Source organism: Pongo pygmaeus, chromosome X (genome assembly GCF_028885625.2).
Source record: "Pongo pygmaeus isolate AG05252 chromosome X, NHGRI_mPonPyg2-v2.0_pri, whole genome shotgun sequence".
NCBI classification, from domain to species: domain Eukaryota; kingdom Metazoa; phylum Chordata; class Mammalia; order Primates; family Hominidae; genus Pongo; species Pongo pygmaeus.
The window spans coordinates 115,103,263-115,122,018 of NC_072396.2; the positions used below are offsets into that span (position 1 = coordinate 115,103,263).

General features: G+C 39.2%; 1 protein-coding gene across 1 annotated transcript in view; it reads right to left on the bottom strand.

Annotated features, from left to right (window-relative positions):
* CHRDL1 (chordin like 1) overlaps positions 1–4,471 on the bottom strand; it is a 226,606-nt gene extending 222,135 nt beyond the window's left edge. The window contains exons 1-2 of the mRNA XM_054473172.1: positions 4,375–4,471; positions 4,059–4,137 (exon numbers count right to left, since the gene is read on the bottom strand). The gene's annotated coding sequence lies outside the window, so the exon portion shown is untranslated. The remainder of the gene's footprint in view (positions 1–4,058; positions 4,138–4,374) is intronic.
* Between the last annotated feature and the right edge of the window lie 14,285 nt (positions 4,472–18,756).

An 18,756-nucleotide genomic window follows, 5' to 3' on the forward strand; every position in this document is an offset into this window, starting at 1 on the left:
AAACTAAAGAGCTTCTGCACAGCAAAGGAAACTACCATCAGAGTGAACAGGCAACCTACAAAATGGGAGAAAATTTTCACAACCTACTCATCTGACAAAGGGCTAATATCCAGAATCTACAATGAACTCAAACAAATTTACAGGAAAAAAACAAACAACCCCATCAAAAAGTGGGCAAAGGACATGAACAGATACTTCTCAAAAGAAGACATTTATGCAGCCAAAAAACACATGAAAAAATGCTCACCATCACTGGCCATCAGAGAAATGCAAATCAAAACCACAATGAGATACCATCTCACACCAGTTAGAATGGCAATCATTAAAAAGTCAGGAAACAACAGGTGCTGGAGAGGATGTGGAGAAATAGGAACACTTTTACACTGTTGGTGGGACTGTAAACTAGTTCAACCCTTGTGAAAGTCAGTGTGGCAATTCCTCAGGGATCTAGAACTAGAAATTCCACTTGACCCAGCCATCCCATTACTGGGTATATACCCAAAGGACTATAAATCATGCTGCTATAAAGACACATGCACACGTATGTTTATTGCCGCATTATTCACAATAGCAAAGACTTGGAACCAACCCAAATGTCCAACAATGATAGACTGGATTAAGAAAATGTGGCACATATACACCATGGAATACTATGCAGCCATAAAAAATGACGAGTTCATGTCCTTTGTAGGGACATGGATGAAATTGGAAATCATCATTCTCAGTAAACTATCGCAAGAACAAAAAACCAAACACCGCATATTCTCACTCGTAGGTGGGAATTGAACAATGAGAACACATGGACACAGGAAGGGGAACATCACACTTCGGGGACTGTTGTGGGGTGGGGGGAGGGGGGAGCAATAGCATTGGGAGATATACCTAATGCTAGATGACGAGTTGGTGGGTGTAGCGCACCAGCATGGCACATGTATACATATGTAACTTACCTGCACGTTGCACACATGTACCATAGAGCCTAAAGTATAATAATAATAATAATAATAATAATAATAAAAAATAATAAATAAAATTTGGTCTCTCAAAAAAAAAAAAAAAAAAGAATACCAGATGAGAAAAGAGACAGGAAAACATTTTCATTAATGAAAATAATAATCATTTATTTGAGAATAACCCAGAACTGACACATATATTAGAATTAGCAGAAGACAACATTAATTGAAATATTATAACTGTATTCCATGTGTTCAAAAAGTTAGATAGAAACATGAAAGATATAGAAAAGATACAAATATTACTTTTAGACATGAAAACTACAATGTGCAGGATAAAAATACATTGAATGATAAATGGCAGATTAGACATTGCAAAAGAAACAATCAGTGAACTTTAGGTTGAAGAGATAGCAATAGAAACTGTCCAAAGTGAAACAGAGAGAAAAATAGAATAAAAATATAAAAACATCATCAATGAGCTATCGGACAACTTCATACATTTTAATTTATGAGTAATTGGAGTCCCTGAAGAAGAAGAAAAAGGAAGATGAGCAAGGAAAATATTTGAAGAAATGATGGTCAAAACTTTTCCAAATTTGATAAAAACGATATACCACATGCACAAGAGACAAGAGAAAAATGATACCAGGACACATCATAATTAACTTGCTCAATACCAATGGTAAAGAGAAAATCTTAAAAGCAGCCAAAGGTAAAAGATGCATAATGTGCTGAGGAAGCAGGATAATAATGATGCTAGATTTCTCATTGGGAACAATGTAAGAGAGAAGAGTAGAACAATATCTTTACAATACTGAAAGAATAAAACCTGTCAATTTAGAATTATCTAGAATTCTATGTCCAGCAGAATTATCTTTCAAAAATGGGTGACAGCAGATGGAAATACAGCTGCACAGAAAGGAATGAAAAGGACCACAAATGGTTACCAAATGGGTAAATATATGAATGTTCTAAAATTATTTAAATTACTTTAAAGTATAATGGAGTGTTTATATAAAATAATGATATACTAAAGTAACAATATGTTGTGGGTTTTTACAACATATGTATAAGGTGTGTGGTGGAAATAGCATAAAGACAAGGAAGGGGGAAATGATAGTGTACTATTGTAAGGCTTTTATATGTGAAGTCGTATAATGTCACTTGAAAGTAGACTGTTATGAGCTAATGCTTTATGTTATAAGCCCTAAAACAAACATTAACAAAACAAAGAATTATACCCAATGAGCCAACAAAGGAAAGTAGAATCCCTAAAATACATACAATTAACTCAAAATCAGAAAGAAATGAAGGAGAAAAAGGAACAAAAAATAAATGAGACAAATAGAAAACAAATAGCAAGATGACAGAGTTAAACCTAATCACATTATCATGTAAAAGGATGAATAAAGATATATGTTGCTAACCCTATAAAAAAAAAAAAGCCTCTCTGGACCATAAAACAAGTGCAAGTAAATTGGAAATGATTGAAATTTACACAAAGTATGTTCTCTGAACACAGTGCAACTAAATTAAAAATCAGTAACAGAAAGTTCTCTGGAAAATCTCTAAATATTAGAAAACCAAATAAAACACTTCAAAATAACCCATGGCTAAAAATACAAGAATTCAAAAGGGAAATAAGAAAGTATTTTTACTGAATGAAAATGGAAACACAAAGAAAAATACTACATGATCTCACTTATATGTAAAGCGTAAAAAAGTCTAACTAATAGAAATAGAGAATAAAATGGTGGTTGCCAGGGGCTGAGAAGTAGGTGATTGGGAGATGTCAGACAAAGGACACAAAATGTCAGTTAGATGGGATGAATAAGTTCACAAGATCTCTTGTACATCATGGTCACTACAATCAATAACAATATATTGTGTATTTGAAAATTGTGAAGAGTCGATTTTAGCATTTTCATCACAAAAAATGATAAATATGTGAGGTAATGCATATGTTAAATAACTTGACTTAGCCATTCCACAATGTGTACATATATCAAAACATCATGTTGAACACAATAAGTGCATACAATTTATATTGGTCAATTAAAACCAACAAATAAATACAAAAAAAAGAGAATGAAAACACAACATATTAGAATCGGTGGGGTGCCACCAAAGTGGTACCTAAGGGGACAATTTAAAATTCTAAGTGCCTAGTTAGGAAGAAAAGAAAAATTTTAAATCAAAACTAAAAAGAAGAAAAAAATTAAACAAAAAGTAATGAGAAAAAAAGTAATACCAAACAACAGAGAAGAAAACATTGCAACTGAAAACAGAAATTCAATTTTAAAAAGCAATAACATAAAAGCATAATCATAAAAGAGCACATTAATAGATTGGGCTTCATCAAAGCTAAAAACTTTTGCTCTTCAAAACGTGCTACTAAGGAAATGAAAAGACAAACCACATCCTGGAGGAAATATTTGCAATATATATGCATATCTGACAAAGGAATGTTATTCAGAATATAAAAAGAATATTTACAACTCAAATAAGAAGACAAACCAATTTAAAAATAAGCAAAGAGTTTAATAAACACTATAACAAAGAAAATATACAATTGGCTATTAAGCATATGAAAAAGTGCTCAAAATTATTTGTCCTAAGGGACATACGAATTAAGTCAACACTGAGATGTCACTACACCCACTAGAATGGTTAAAATTTAAAAGACTGATAATACCAAATGTTGATGAGAATGTGGAGCAAGTGAAATTCTCATGCATTCCTGGTAGGGATATAAATAGTACAGCCATTTTATAAAGAAGTTTGGTAATTATTTATAAAGTTAAACATATGTGTACCAACTGACCATAATTCCACTCATAAGTATTTATCTAAGAGAAGTAAAAACGATATATCCATACAAACACTTGTACATGAATGTTCATAGCAGCTTTATTTATAAAAGCCCCAAACTGGAAATAACTCCAATGTCTACTAATAGGTAAATGTCAAAATAAACTGTAGCATATGCATACAGTATTATTAAGTTAATCAACACTCTGTGTATTAGTCTGCTCTCATGCTACTATGAAGAAATACCCGAGGCTGGGTAATTTATAAAGGAAAATGGTTTAATTGACTTACAGTTTTGCACAGCTGGGGAGGCCTCTGGAAACTTACAATCATGGTGGAAGGGGAAATAAACACGTCCTTCTTCACATGGCTGCAGGAGAGAGAAGTGCAGAGCAAAGAGGAGAAAAGCTTCTTATAAAACCATCAGATTGGCCAGGCATGGCAGCTCATGCCTGGAATCCTAGCAGTTTGGGAGGCTGAGGTGGGTGGATCACCTGAGGTCAGGAGTTCAAGACCAGCCTGACCAACATGGTGAAACCCTGTATCTACTAAAAATACAAAAATTAACTGAGTGTGGTGGTGGGTGCCTGTAATCCAAGATACTCACGAGGATGAGGCAGGAGAATTGCTTGGATACAGGAGGCAGAGGTTGCAGTGAGCTGAGATCATGCTACTTCACTCCAGCCTGGGTGAAAGAGTGAAACTCCATCTGAAAAAGAAAAAAAAAACCCATCAGATCTTGTGAGAACTCACTCACTATCATGAGAACAGCATGGGGAAACCACCCCCATGATCTAATTACCTCCCACAGTTCCCTCCCATGTCATGTGAGGATTATGGGAACTACAATTCAAGATGAGATTTGGATGGAGACCCAGCCAAACCATCATTCTGCACTTGACCCCTCCCAAGTCTCATGTCCTCACATTTCCAAACACAATCATGCCTTCTCAATAATCTCCTGAAATCTTAACTCATTCCAACATTAACCCAAAAGTCCAAGTGCAAAGTTTCATCTGAGACAAGGCAAGTCCTTTCCACCTGTGAGCCTGTAAAATCAAAAGCAAGTTAGTTACTTCCTAGATATATTGGGAGTATAGGCATGGGGTAAATACATGCATTCCAAATGGGAGAAATTGGCCAAAACAAAGGAGCTACAGGCTCCATGCAAGTTTGAAATCCAATGAAGCAGTAATTAAATCTCAAAACCCAGAAATAATCTCCCTTCACTCCATGACTCACATCCAGGTCACAATGATGCAAGAGGTGGGCTCCCACAGCCTTGGGCAACTGCAATCCTATGGCTTTGCAGGATACAGCCCCGCTCCTGGCTGCTTTCACAGGCTGGCATTGAGTGTCTGTGGCTTTTCCAGGCATACAGTGCAAGCTGTGGGTGGATCTACTATTCTGGGGTCAAGAGGATGGTGGCCCTCTTCTCACAGCTCCACTAGGCAGTGCCCAGTGGGCACTCTGTGTGGGGAGTCCAACCCCACATTTCCCTTCTGCACTGCCCTAGCAGAGGTTCTCCATGAGGGCTCCACCCCTGCAGCAAACATCTGTTTGAATATCCAGGCATTTCTATACATCCTCTGAAATCTAGGCAGAGGTTCCCAAACCTCAATTATTTATTTTTTTGTTTGTTTAATTTTCTTTTCTTTCTTTTTTATCATTCTTTAAGTTCTAGGGTACATGTGCACAATGTGCAGGTTTGTTACATAGGTATACATGTGCCATGTTGGTTTGCTGCACTCATCAACTCGTCATTTACATTAGGTATTTCTCCTAATGCTATCCCTCCCCCAGCCCCCCACCCCCCAACATGCCCCAGTGTGTGATGTTCCCCTCCTGGTGTCCAAGTGTTCTCATTGTTCAATTCTCACCTATGAGTGAGAACATGCAGTGTTTGGTTTTCTGTCCTTGTGATAGTTTGCTGAGAATGATGGTTTCCAGCTTCATCCATGTCCCTGAAAAGGACATGAACTCATCCTTTTTTATGGCTGCATAGTATTCCATAATGTATATGTGCCACATTTTCTTTATTCAGTCTATCATTGATGGATATTTGGGTTGGTTCCAAGTCTTTGCTATTGTGAATAGTGCCACAATAAACATATGTGTGCATGTGTCTTTATAGTATCATGATTTATAATCCCTTGGCTATATACCCAGTAATGGGATTGCTGGGCCAAATGGTATTTCTGGTTCTACCATTTGGAATTGCCACGCTGTCTTCCACAATGATTGAACTAATTTACACTCCCACCAACAGTGTAAAAGTGTTCCTATTATCTCCACATCCTCTCCAGCATCTCTTATTTACTGACTTTTTAATGATCATCATTCTAACTGGTGTGAGATGGTATTTCATTGTGGTTTTGATTTGCATTTCTCTGATGACCAGTGATGATGAGCATTTTTTCATGTGTCTGTTGGCTGCATAAATGTCTTCTTTTGAGAAGTATCTATTCATATCCTTTGTCCACTTTTTGATGGGGTTGTTTTTTTCTTGTAAATTTGTTTGAGTTGTTTGTAGATTCTGCATATTAGCTCTTTGTCAGAAGGGTAGATTGCAAAAATTTTCTCCCATTCTGTAGGTTGCCTGTTCACTCTGATGATAGTTTCTTTTGCTGTGAAGAAGCTCTTTAGTTTAATTAGATCCCATTTGTCAATTTTGGCTTTTGTTGCCATTGCTTTTGGTGTTTTAGTCATGAAGTCCTTGCCCATGCCTATGTCCTGAATGGTATTGCCTAGGTTTTCTTCTAGGGTTTTTATGGTTTTAGGTCTAACATATAAGTCTTTAACCCATCTTGAATTAATTTTTGTGTAAGGTGTAAGGAAGGGATCCAGTTTCAGCTTTCTACATGGGGCTAGCCAGTTTTCCCAGCACCATTTATTAAATAGGGAATCCTTACCCCCTTTCTTGTTTTAGTAAGGTTTGTCAAAGATCAGATGGTTGTAGATGTGTGGTGTTATTTCTGAGGCATCTCTTCTGTTCCATTTGTCTATATATCTGTTTTGGTACCAGTACCATGCTGTTTTGATTACTGTGGCCTTGTAGTATAGTTTGAAGTCAGGTAGAGTGATGCCTCCAGCTTTGTTCTTTTTGCTTAGGATTGTCTTGGCAATGTAGGCTCTTTTTTGGTTCCGTATGAACTTGAAAGTAGTTTTTTTCCAATTCTGTGAAGAAGGTCATTGGTAGCTTGATGGGGATGGCATTGAATCTATAAATTACCTTGGGCAGTGTGGCCATTTTCATGATATTGATTCTTCCTGTCCATGAGCATGGAATGTTCTTCCTTTTGTTTGTGTCTTCTTTTATTTCATTCAGCAGTGGTTTGTATTTCTCCTTGAAGAGGTCCTTCACATCCCTTGTTAGTTCAATTCCTAGATATTTTATTCTCTTTGTAGCAATTGTGAAAGGGAGTTCACTCATAATTTGGCTCTCTGTTTGTCTGATAATGGTGTATAGGAATTCTTGTGATTTTTGCACATTGATTTTGTATCCTGAGACTTTGCTGAAGTTGCTTATCAGCTTAAGGAGATTTTGGGCTAAGATGATGGGGTTTTCTAAACATACAATCATGTCATCTGCGAACAGGGACAATGTGACTTCCTCTTTTCCTAATTGAATACATTCTATTTCTTTCCCTTGCCTGATTGCCCTGGCCAGAACTTCCAACACTATGTTGAATAGGAGTGGTGAGGGGGGGCATCCTTGTCTTGTGCCAGTTTTCAAAGGGAATGCTTCCAGTTTTTGCCCATTCAGTGTGATAGTGGCTGTGGGTTTGTCATAAATAGCTCTTATTATTTTGAGATATGTTCCATCTATACCTAGTTTATTGAGAGTTTTTAGCATGAAGGGCTATTGAATTTTGTTGAAGCCCTTTTCTGCATCTAATAAGATAATCATGTGGTTTTTGTTGTTGGTTCTGTTTATGTGATGGATTATGTTTATTGATTTGCATATGTTGAACTAGCCTTGCATCCCAGGGATGAAGCCAACTTGATCATGGTGGATATGCTTTTTGATGTGGTGCTGGATTTGGTTTGCCAGTATTTTATTGAGGATTTTCGCATTGATGTTCATCAGGGATATTGGTCTAAAATTCTCTTTTTTTTATTGTGTCTCTGCCAGGCTTTTGTATCAGGATGATGCTGGCCTCATAAAATGAGTTAAGGAGGAGTCCCTCTTTTTCTATTGATTGAAATTGTTTCAGTAGGAATGGTACCAGCTCTTCTTTGTACCTCTGTTAGAATTCGGCTTTGAATTCGTCTGGTCCTGGACTTTTTTGGTTGGTAAACTATTAATTATTGCCTCGATTTCAGAGCCTGTTATTCTAGTCAGATTCAACTTCTTCCTGGTTTAGTTTTTAGAGGGTGTATGTGTCGAGGAATTTATCCATTTCTTCTAGATTTTCTAGTTTATTTGTGTAGAGGTGTTTATAGTATTCCCTGATGGTAGTTTGTATTTCTGTGGGATTGGTGATGATATCCCCTTTATCATTTTTTATTTCATCTATTGGGTTCTTCTCTTTTCTTCTTTATTAGTCTTGCTAGTGGTCTATCAATTTCATTGATCTTTTCAGAAAACCAGCACCTGGATTCTTTGATTGTTGAAGGGTTTTTTGTGTCTCTGTCTCCTTCAGATCTGCTCTGATCTTATTTATTTCTTGCCTTCTGCTCACTTTTGAATTTGTTTGCTCTTGCTTCTTTAGTACTTTTAATTGTGATGTCCGGGTTTCTATTTCAGATTTTTCTGCTTTCTCTTGTGGTCATTTAGTGCTATAATTTTCCCTCTGCACACTGCTTTAAATGTTTCGCAGAGATTCTGGTACGTTGTGTCTTTGTTCTCTTTTGTTTCAAAGAACATCTTTATTTCTGCCTTGATTTCGTTATTTATGCAGTAGTCATTTAGGAGCAAGTTGTTCAGTTTCCATGTAGTTGTGCAGTTTTGATTGAGTTTCTTAATCCTGAGTTCTAATTTGATTGCACTGCGGTCTGAGAGAGTTTGTTGTGATTTCTGTTCTTTTACATTTGCTGAGGAGTGCTTTACTTCCAATTATGTGGTCAATTTTAGAGTAAGTGTGATGTGGTGCTGAGAAGAATGTATATTCTGTTGGTTTGTGGTGAAGAGTTCTGTAGATGTCTATTAGGTCCACTCGGTGCAGAGCTGAGTTCAATTCCTGGATATCCTTGTTAACCTTCTCTCTCGTTGATCTGTCTAATATTGACAGTGGGGTGTTAAAGTCTCCCATTATTATTGTGTGGGAACCTAAGTCTCTTTGTAGGTCTCTGAGGACTCGCTTTATGAATCCGGGTGCTCCTGTATTGGGTGCATATATATTTAGAATAGTTAGCTCTTCTTGGTGAATTGATCCCTTTACCATTATGTAATGGCCTTCTTTGTCTCTTTTGATCTTTGTTGCTTTAAATTCTTTTTTTTTTCTTTCCATTTGCTTGGTAGATCTTCCTCCATCCCTTTATTTTGAACCTATGTGTATCTCTGCCTGTGAAGTGGGTCTCCTGAATACAGCACACTGATGGGTCTTGACTCTATCCAATTTGCCAGTCTGTATCTTTTAATTGGGGCATTTAGCCCATTTACATTTAAGGTTAATATTGTTATGTGTGAATTTGATCCTGTCATTCTGATGTTGGCTGGTTATTTTGCCCATTAATTGATGCAGTTTCTTCATAGCATCAATGGTCTTTACAATTTGGCATGTTTTTGCAGTGGCTGGTACCAGTTGTTCCTTTCCATGTTTAGTGCTTCCTTCAGGAGCTCTTGTAAGGCAAACTGGTGGTGACAAAATCTCTCAGCATTTGCTTGTCTGTAAAGGATTTCATTTATCCTTCACTTATGAACCTTAGTTTGGCTGGATATGAAATTCTGGGTTGAAAATTGTTTTCTTTAATAATGTTGAATATTGGATTTCACTCTCTTCTGGCTTGTAGGGTTTCTGCTGAAACATCCACTGTTAGTCTGATGGGCTTCCCTTTGTGGGTAACTGGACCTTTATCTATGGCTGCCCTTCACACTTTTTCCTCATTTCAACCTTGGTGAATCTGAGAATTATGTGTCTTGGGGTTGCTCTTCTCGAAGAGTATCTTTGTGATGTTCTCTGTATTTCCTGAATTTGAATGTTGGCCTCCCTTGCTAGGTTGGGGAAGTTCTTCTGGATAATATCCTGGAGAGTGTTTTCCAACTTTGTTCCATTCTCTCTGTCATTTTCAGGTACACCAATCAAACGTAGAGTTGGTCTTTTCACATAGTCCCATATTTCTTGGAGACATTGTTCGTTTCTTTTTACTATTTTTTATCTGAACTTGTCTTCTCCCTTTATTTCATTAATTTGGTCTTCAATCACTGATACCCTTTCTTCCACTTGATCAAATCTGCTATTGAAACTTGTTCATGTGTCACAAAGTTCTCGTGCCATGGTTTTCAGCTTCATCTTTTCTCAAGGTTTTTAGCTTTCTTGTGATGGGTTAAACCATGTATGTTTAGATCAGAGAAGTTTATTATTACCGACCTTCTGAAGCCTACTTCTGTCAGCTCGTCAAAGTCAGTCTCCATCCAGCTTTGTTCCATTACTAGCTAGGAGCTGCAGTCCTTTGGAGGAGAAGAGGCACCCTGGTTTTTAGAATTTTCAGCTTTTCTGCTCTGATTTCTACTCATCTTTGTGGTTTTATCTACCTTTTGTCTTTTATGTTGGTAATCTAGGGATGGGGTTTGGGTGTAGATTTCGTTTTTGTTGATGTTGATGCTATTGCTTTCTGTTTGCTAGTTTTCTTTCTAACAGTCATGTCCCTCAGCTGCAGGTCTGTTGGAGTTTGCTGGAGGTCCACTCCCAACCCTGTTTGCCTGGGTATCACCAGTGGAGGCTGCAGAACAGCAAATATTGCAGAAAAGCAGATATTACTGCCTGACCCTTCCTCTGGAAGCTTCATCCCAGAGGGGCACTTGCCTGTATGAGGTGTCTGTCAGTCCCTACTCGGAGGTGTCTCCCAGTTACGCTACACGGGTTTCAGGGACCCACTTGAGGAGGCAGTCTGTCCATTGTCAGAGCTCAAACGCCATGCTGGGAGAATCACTGCTTTCTTCAGAGCTGTCAGACAGGGATGTTTAAGTCTGCAGAAGTTTCTGCTGCCTTTTGTTCAGCTATGCCATGCCCACAGAGGTGGAGCCTATAGAGGCAGTAGGCCTTGCTGAGCTGCCATGGGCTCTGCCCAGTTCGAGCTTCCCGGCCACTTTGTCTACCTACTTAAGCCTCAGCAATGGTGTATATCCCTCCTCCAGCCAGCCTGCAGCTTCGCAGGTCAATCTCAGACTGCTGCACTAGCAGTGAGCAAGGCTCCGTGGGCATGGGACCCACCGAGCCAGGCATGGGAGAGACTCTCCTGGTCTGCCAGTTACTAAGACTGTGGGAAAAGTGCACTATTTGGGTAGGAGTGTCCCGTTTTTCCAGGTACAGTCTGTCACTGCTCCCCTTGGCTAAGAAAGGGAAATCCCCTGACCCCTTGCACTTCCTGGATGAGGCAACACCATGCCCTGCTTTGGGTCATCCTCCATGGTCTGCACCCACTGTCCAAACAGTCCCAATGAGATGAACCATGTACCTCAGTTGGAAATGCAGAAATCACCCATCTTCTGCATCAATCACGCTGGAAGCTGCAGAATGGAGCTGTTCCTATTCGGCCATCTTGGAACAGTGTACCCTGTTTTCTTTGTTTATTTTTATTTTTGAGATGAACTTTCATTCTGTTGCCCAGGCTGGAGTGCAGTGGTGTGGTCTCGGCTCACTGCAACCTCTCCCTCCCAGGCTCAAGCAGTTCTCCTGCCTCAGCCTCATGAGTAGTTGGGATTACAGGCACCCAGCACCACACCCAGCTAATTTTTTGTATTTTTAGTAGAGACTGGGTTTCATCATGTTGGCCAGGCTGGTCTCAAACTCCTGACCTCAGGTGATCCACCCATCTCAGCCTCCCAAAGTGCAGGGATTACAGATGTGAGCCATCATGCCCAGCCTCAATTCTTGACTTCTGTGCACCCACAGGCCCAACACTATGTGTAAGCTGCCAAGGCTTGGGGCTTCCATCCTCTGAAGCAACAGCCTGAGCTATACATTGGCCCCTTTTAGCCATGGCTGGAATGCAGGACACAAAGCAGCAACACCCTGGGCCCCACCCATGAAACCATTTTTTCCTCCTAGGTCTCCAGGCCTGTGATGGGAGGTGCTGCCATGAAGACTTCTGACATGCTCTGGAGACATTTTCCCCATTGTCTTGGTGATTAACATTTGGCTTTTCATTACTTATGCAAATTTCTGCAGCTAGCTTGAATTTCTCCTCAGAAAATGGGTTTTTCTTTTCTATCGCATTGTCAGGCTACAAATTTTCTGAACTTTTATGCTCTGTGTCCCTTTTAAACATAAGTTCCAGTTCCAAACTATATATTTGTGAATGCATAAAGCTGAATGCTTTTAAAAGCACCCTAGTCACCTCTTGAATGCTTTGCTGCTTAGACATTTCTTCCACCAGATATCCTATATCATCTGTCCCAAGTTCAAAGTTCCACAGATCTCTAGGGCATGGGCAAAATGCTGCCATTCTCTTTACTAAAGTGTAGCAAGACTCACCTTTATTTCAGTTCCCAACAAGTTCCTCATCTCCATCTGAGCTACCTCAGCCTGGACTTCATTGTCCATATCACTATCAGCATTTTGGGTCAAAACTATTCAACAGATCTCTAGGAAATTCCAAACTTTCTCACATCTTTCTGTCTTCTTCTGTGTCCTCCAAACTGTTCCAAACTCTGCCTGTTACCCAGTTCCAAAGTCACTTCCACATTTCTGGGTGTCTTTATAGCAACACCCCACTCTCTGCAGTACCAATTTACTGTATCAGTCCATTCTTATGCTGCTATAAAGAACTGCCTGAAGCTGGGCAATTTATAAAGGAAAGAGGTTTAATTGACTCACAGTTCTGGATGGCTGGTGAGGCCTCAGGAAATTTACAATCACAGCAGAAGGGGAAGCAAGCATGCTCTTCACGTGGCAGCAGGAGAGAGAAGTGAAACAAGGAAAAGTTTCTTATAAAACCATCAAGTCTCATGAAAACTCACTATCACAAGAACAGCATGAGGGAACCACCACCATAATCACCTCCCAAGAGGTCCCTCCCCCAACACATGGGGATTACAATTCAGATTACAATTCAAGATGAGACTTGGGTGGGGACACAGAGCCAGATCATATCACTGCAGCATTTGGTCTCTATCAGCTTGTGCACACCCACCCTATCTTCTACCTTTCCCTTATATTTCTTGCCTGTGAAGCTTCTATTCTTCTCTCCCAACAACACCTCCCCCATACTACACAGACACACACACACACACACACACACACACAATTAGTCCTGACATCCCAAAATAATAGATTCTTATTGACCCCACAAGCTCTAAAACTGGGTCTTCAAGGAAGAATTTTTACTCAAATCCTTCTTTTTTGGGAGGTGCAATGGGGAGACAATCTGTGCTTGGTCCAGCTAAGATGCTAGTCATTCATCTGACCAGGATTGGGTTTGATAGTGCAGGGCTAAAGTGAAAGAGGGATGTTCCTATCATAGCAAATCTGGGGGACCAAGAGCTGGAGGGGCAGACAAACCAACATCCACTGGGAAGAGTTGAAGATTTAATGCCAGAGAGACCAGGCCCAATGCTTAGCAGAAATCAAGACAGTAGTTCCAGCAAAAGCTCAGAACTGAGTGATGGTGGAATTAGAAGAAGAACAAGGTCCAAGATGAGTAAGTAGAATTATAGAGTGATTTCTAGGTACACTAGCAGGAGTTTGTGGGTTGCCTTTATTGACAAGTGGGAAGACAGTGAATGGATGAGTTAGGCTGTCTTAAAGGGCTGTGCAGAAGGAAGACAAGAGACCAAAGAGGGGCCAGGAGAAATGTTGTAGGTACTCACCTTCTGCCGGGCACACACAAGGAAGCCCTTGCCCTTATTTTCAAGGGAGTTTTGTTGTAGGGGGAGTGAGAAGAGTTTGATTACCTTGGCTCTGACTTTTAAACAAGCCTAACTCACTCACATTCCAATCACTAGCCAGACTATAAAATCAAGGCTTAATCACCAAAGACCGTTTGCACCAATCACTAATCACTACCCCTCCATCTCTGATCATGTTTCAACCAACATTTTTTCTTAATCTTATCTCAATCTAATTTTAAACACTTGCTCTCTTTACCTGATCAATCCTAACTTTGATCCTTTGGAATTGGTGTTTGTAGTTATCAACCACTTGGTGGGCATCTCAGTCAGATTATCTCCAAATTCCCTTGTGCATATTTGGTTGGGGGTGATTTCAACAAGTGGGAGTTCTAATCCTACTCAGGAAGTTCAGGCAAGTGCCTAAGGGATACTAGCCATCAGGTTTAAGGACAAGGTGGAATGTTCTAAATAGAAGATAAGACAAGGAGTTTGGAGCCAAGGACAAGTTCGGAAGTGAAACATAAAACAGGTCATGGAACAGCCCTTCACAACGTGGGCAGTGAAAAATGCAGGTATGCAAGATGTCCTTATTTATTGAGTGTTAATTTATTTTTTTATTTTTTATTTTTTTCTCTTTTATTTATTTATTTATTATTATACTTTAGGTTTTACGGTACATGTGCGCAATGTGCAGGTCAGTTACATATGTATACATGTGCCATGCTGGTGCACTGAACCCACCAACTCGTCATCTAGCATTAGGTATATCTCCCAATGCTATCCCTTCTCCCTCCCTCCACCCCACAACAGTCCCCAAAGTGTGATGTTCCCCTTCCTGTGTCCATGTGTTCTCATTGTTCAATTCCCACCTATGAGTGAGAATATGCGGTGTTTGGTTTTTTGTTCTTGCGACGGTTTACTGAGAATGATGATTTCCAATTTCATCCGTGTCCCTACAAAGGACATGAACTCATCATTTTTTATGGCTGCATAGTATTCCATGGTGTATATGTGCCACATTTTCTTAATCCAATCTATCATTGTTGGACATTTGGGTTGGTTCCAAGTCTTTGCTATTGTGAATAATGCTGCAATAAACATACGTGTGCATGTGTCTTTACAGTAGCATAATATATAGTCCTTTGGGTATATACCCAGTAATGGGATGGCTGGGTCAAATGGAATTTCTAGTTCTAGATCCCTGAGGAGTCGTCACACTTACTTTCACAAGGGTTGAACTAGTTTACAGTCCCACCAACAGTGTAAAAGTGTTCCTATTTCTCCACATCCTCTCCAGCACCTGTTGTTTCCTGACTTTTTAATGATTGCCATTCTAACTGGTGTGAGATGGCATCTCATTGTTGTTTTGATTTGCATTTCTCTGATGGCCAGTGATGGTGAACATTTTTTCATGTGTTTTTTGGCTGCATAAATGTCTTCTTTTGAGAAGTGTCTGTTCATATCCTTTTCCCACTTTTTGATGGGGTTGTTTGTTTTTTTCTTGTAAATTTGTTTGAGTTCATTGTAGATTCTGGATATTAGCCCTTTGTCAGATGAGTAGGTTGCGAAAATTTTCTCCCGTTTTATAGATTGCCTGTTCACTCTGATGGCAGTTTCTTTTGCTGTGCAGAAGCTCTTTAGTTTAATTAGATCCCATTTGTCAATTTTGGCTTTTGTTGCCATTGCTTTTGGTGTTTTAGACATGAAGTCCTTGCCCATGCCTATGTCCTGAATGGTATTGCCTAGGTTTTCTTCTAGGGTTTTTATGGTTTTAGGTCTAACGTTTAAGTCTTTAATCCATCTTGAACTGATTTTTGTATAAGGTGCAAGGAAGGGATCCAGTTTCAGCTTTCTACATATGGCTAGCCAGTTTTCCCAGCACCATTTATTAAATAGGGAATCCTTTCCCCATTTGTTGTTCTTGTCAGGTTTGTCAAAGATCAGATAGTTGCAGATATGTGGCATTATTTCTGAGGGCTCTGTTCTGTTCCATTGATCTATCTGTTTTGGTACCAGTACCATGTTGTTTTGGTTACTGTAGCCTTGTAGGATAGTTTGAAGTCAGGTAGTGTGATGCCTCCAGCTTTGTTCTTTTGGCTTAGGATTGACTTGGCGATTTGGGCCCTTTTTTGGTTCCATATGAACTTTAAAGTAATTTTTTCCAATTCTGTGAAGAAAGTCATTGGTAGCTTGATGGGGATGGCATTGAATCTATAAATTACTTTGGGCAGTATGGCCATTTTCACAATATTGATTCTTCCTACCCATGAGCATGGACTACTCTTCCATTTGTTTGTATCCTCTTTTATTTCATTGAGTGGTGGTTTGTAGTTCTCCTTGAAGAGGTCCTTCACATCCCTTGTAAGTTGGATTCCTAGGTATTTTATTCTCTTTGAAGCAATTGTGAATGGGAGTTCACTCATGATTTGGCTCTCTGTTTGTCTGTTATTGGTGTATAAGAATGCTTGTGATTTTTTTACATTGATTTTGTATCCTGAGACTTTGCTGAAGTTGCTTATCAGCTTGAGGAGATTTTGGGCTGAGACAATGGGGTTTTCTAGATATACAATCATGTCATCTGCAAACAGGGACAATTTGGCTTCCTCTTTTCCTAATTGAATATCCTTGATTTCCTTCTCCTGCCTAATTGCCCTGGCCAGAACTTCCAATACTATGTTGAATAGGAGTGGTGAGAGAGGGCATCCCTGTCTTGTGCCAGTTTTCAAAGGGAATGCTTCCAGTTTTTGCCCATTCAGTATGATATTGGCTGTGGGTTTGTCATGGATAGCTCTTATTATTTTGAGATACATCCCATCAATACCTAATTTATTGAGAGTTTTTAGCATGAAGGGTTGTTGAATTTTGTAAAAGGCCTTTTCTGCATCTATTGAGATAATCATGTGGTTTTTGTCTTTGGTTCTATTTATATGCTGGATTACATTTCTTGATTTGCGTATATTGAACCAGCCTTGTATCCCAGGGATGAAGCCCACTTGATCATGGTGGATAAGCTTTTTGATGTGCTGCTGGGTTCGGTTTGCCAGTATTTTATTGAGGATTTTTGCATCCATGTTCATCAAGGATATTGGTCTAAAATTCTCTTTTTTGGTTGTGTCTCTGCCAGGCTTTGGTATCAGGATGATGCTGGCCTCATCAAATGAGTTAGGGAGGATTCCCTCTTTTTCTATTGATTGGAATAGTTTCAGAAGGAATGGTACCAGTTCCTCCTTGTACCTCTGGTAGAATTCGGCTGTGAATCCATCTGGTCCTGGACTTTTTGGTTGGTAAGCTATTGATTATTGCCCCAATTTCAGCTCCTGTTATTGGTCTATTCAGAGATTCAACTTCTTCCTGGTTTAGTCTTGGGAGGGTGTATGTGTTGAGGAAATTATCCATTTTTTCTAGATTTTCTAGTTTATTTGCATACAGTTGTTTGTAGTATTCTCTGATGGTAATTTGTATTCCTGTGGGATCAGTGGTGATTTCTCCTTTATCATTTTTTATTGCATCTATTTGATTCTTCTCTCCTTTTTTCTTTATTAATCTTGCTAGCGGTCTATCAATTTTGTTGATCCTTTCAAAAAACCAGCTTCTGGATTCATTAATTTTTTGAAGGGTTTTTTGTGTCTCTATTTCCGTCAGTTCTGCTCTGATTTTAGTTATTTCTTGCCTTCTGCTAGCTTTTGAATGTGTTTGCTCTTGCTTTTCTAGTTCTTTTAATTGTGATGTTAGGGTGTCAATTTTGAATCTTTCCTGCTTTCTCTTGTGGGCATTTAGTGCTATAAATTTCCCTCTACACACTGCTTTGAATGCATCCCAGAGATTCTGGTATGTTGTGTCTTGGTTCTCATTGGTTTCAAAGAACATCTGTATTTCTGCCTTCATTTTGTTATGTACCCAGTAGTCATTCAGGAGCAGGTTGTTCAGTTTCCATGTAGTTGAGCGGTTTTGAGTGAGATTCTTAATCCTGAGTTCTAGCTTGATTGCACTGTGATCTGAGAGATAGTTTGTTATAATTTATGTTCTTTTATATTTACTGAGGAGAGCTTTGCTTCCAAGTATGTGGTCAATTTTGGAATAGGTGTGGTGTGGTGTGGTGTGGTGCTGAAAAAAATGTATATTCTGTTGATTTGGGGTGGAGAATTCTGTAGATGTCTATTAGGTTGGCTTGGTGCAGAGCTGAGTTCAATTCCTGGGTATCCTTGTTGACTTTCTGTCTCGTTGATCTGTCTAATGTTGACAGTGGGATGTTACAGTCTCCCATTATTAATGTGTGGGAGTCTAAGTCTCTTTGTAGGTCACTCAGGACTTGCTTTATGAATCTGGGTGCTCCTGTATTGGGTGCATATATATTTAGGATAGTTAGCTCTTCTTGTTGAATTGATCCCTTTACCATTATGTAATGGCCTTCTTTGTCTCTTTTGATCTTTGTTGGTTTAAAGTCTGTTTTATCAGAGACTAGGATTGCAACCCCTGCCTTTTTTTGTTTTCCATTTGCTTGGTAGATCTTCCTCCATCCTTTTATTTTGAGCCTATGTGTGTCTCTGCATGTGAGATGGGTTTCCTGAATACAGCACACTGATGGGTCTTGGGTATTTATCTAATTTGCCAGTCTGTGTCTTTTAATTGGAGCATTTAGTCCATTTACATTTAAAGTTAATATTTTTATGTGTGAATTTGATCCTGTCATTATGATGTTAGCTGGTTATTTTGCTCATTAGTTGATGCAGTCTCTTCCTAGTCTCAATGGTCTTTACATTTTGGCATGATTTTGCAGCAGCTGGTACGGGTTGTGCCTTTCCATGTTTAGTGCTTCCTTCAGGAGCTCTTTTAGGGCAGGCCTGATGGTGACAAAATCTCTCAGCATTTGCTTGTCTGTAAAGTATTTTATTTCTCCTTCACTTATGAAGCTTAGTTTGGCTGGATATGAAATTCTGAGTTGAAAATTCTTTTCTTTAGAATGTTGAATATTGGCCCCCACTCTCTTCTGGCTTG